Source organism: Cebus imitator, unplaced genomic scaffold (genome assembly GCF_001604975.1).
Source record: "Cebus imitator isolate Cc_AM_T3 unplaced genomic scaffold, Cebus_imitator-1.0 Scaffold295, whole genome shotgun sequence".
NCBI classification, from domain to species: Eukaryota; Metazoa; Chordata; class Mammalia; order Primates; family Cebidae; genus Cebus; species Cebus imitator.
This window is the reverse complement of record NW_016107610.1, coordinates 2,252,978-2,254,877: the sequence shown is the minus strand read 5'-3', so window position 1 is coordinate 2,254,877 and position 1,900 is coordinate 2,252,978. Positions and strand designations below refer to the sequence as shown.

Sequence of the window (1,900 nt, the reverse complement as noted above, 5' to 3'; positions counted from 1 at the left end):
TTTTTTTTTTTTTACAGTGAACATATTGTAACAAGAAAAAAAATGCAAGCTATTAAACTGGGCAAGGTGACTTAACATTCCCTAAATAAATGAGTATTTTTTTGCAGCTAAAAGCCCATATTATATTTCAAATTTGACATCAAGAATTCAATGAAATGAAATCAGGATCATTTAAATAAGCAACAAAACATTAAAAATAAGGACTTTGGAGTCCATTTAGTGCAAGCCCTTTATTTCACAGCAGAAAGACCCTTTCCCCAGCGCTAATTCCAAAAGCCTTAAGTGCTGATCTCTGCATAGTTCCCTCTACCCCCATAAATGTACTCATTTATTCTTCAGACAAAATGATGCAACATACCTACATATTTGGAAACTAGAACACATTTTCCAAAGTGGAAGTAATCCAGATTGTGATCAAGAAACAACCAACAGTTAAGCTTTCAGTGGCAAAGCCTGGACATTCCAGCAGATGGGGATGGTACTATGCAGAATAAGACTTTCAAAATTTAAATGAAAATCACATTCTCTATTTTTAAAGGAGATAAAGAGCAGGAAACTTATTTGACTTTCAAAATTTCAATGAAAATCACATTCTCTATTTTTCAAGGGAAAAAAAAGAGCAGAAAACTTGTTTTTGAAGTCCAAGAGGAACTAGGCAACGTACAACTATCACCATATTCCTCAAAACAACCCCATGGAGAAGACAGGCATTACATCCATTTTACAAGCACTGAAGTCACGGCACAGAAGAGGTGAAGCAATCTGACCAAGGTCACACAGCTAAGCACCCAGATCCCATTCAAAACCCAAGCCCTTACCCCACCATGCCCTTTATACAATTAAATTGTAAAATTCCATTTTGTTTAAAAGAAAAAAAAAATATTAGCGAGGTGCAGTGGCTCATGACTGTAATTCCAGCACTTTGGGAGACTGAGGTGCGCAGATTACCTGAGGTCAGGAGTTCGAGACCAGCATGACCAACATGGAGAAACCCCATTTCTACTAAAAATAGAAAATTAGCCAGGTGTGGTGGTGCATGCCTGTGATCCCAGCTACTCAGAAGGCTGAGGCAGGAGAATCACTTGAATCCAGGAGGCGGAGGTTTCGGTGAGCCAAGATTGAGCCACTGCATTCCAGCTTGGGCAACATGAGCAAAACTCCATCTCAAAAAGGTATACAAATACAAGTAAAAAATAAACAACGATCACTGTCACATCTCTGTAGCATTCCTCGTCCTCAATCCTACTCTCTTCTCTGAACAGTTTGAGATACTCCTTTTATAACATTTTCGATGCATCTGTGAACACTGTTACCAACACTGGTACTATTCAACTTTAAGTTCTGCCAATATGATAGATTAAAATATGTGCTACTTAATAAATGAGAATCTTGAGTGTCAGTACTAGCCAGGCAACCAGGGTATGATAAGAAAAAAAGAAAAACAGCTACAGCTCTTGTCTTCTTGGGCTTACTAGTGTAGCGGTAGAAAAAATCTGAGAATGGTTTAAGTGATAAAGTATAATTGTGAGTGAAGTGCTAGGAAGCAAAGAGAAATCAGGAAACAGAAGTTTGTAAGCTGGTTTCTGGACTAATGGGGGAGCAGTAGTTAGAATTTCCTTGGGTAAGTATGCTTTTCAGATATTTGTTAATATCATTTGCAAGGTTAATCTAATTTGATTAGAAGGTTGACACACAGGGCCGGACGCGGTGGCTCACGCCTGTAATCTCAGCACTTTGGGAGGCCGAGGCGGGTGGATCACTAGGTCAAGAGATTGAGATCATCCTGGTCAACATGGTAAAACCCCGTCTCTACTAAAAATACAAAAATTAGCTGGGCATGGTGGTGCATGCCTGTAGTCCCAGCTACTCAGGAGGCTGAGGCAGGAGAATTGCCTGAACC

General features: G+C 39.4%; 1 protein-coding gene and 1 long non-coding RNA gene across 9 annotated transcripts in view; one reads left to right on the top strand and one right to left on the bottom strand.

Annotated features, from left to right (window-relative positions):
• Positions 1 to 712, top strand: part of LOC119467478 — a 12,930-nt gene extending 12,218 nt beyond the window's left edge. Inside the window, exon 3 of the long non-coding RNA XR_005196017.1 lies at positions 608 to 712. This is a non-coding gene — a long non-coding RNA (uncharacterized LOC119467478). The remainder of the gene's footprint in view (positions 1 to 607) is intronic.
• Positions 1 to 1,900, bottom strand: part of CPEB1 (cytoplasmic polyadenylation element binding protein 1) — a 119,886-nt gene that overhangs the window by 40,812 nt on the left and 77,174 nt on the right. The gene's annotated exons all lie outside the window — the stretch shown is intronic.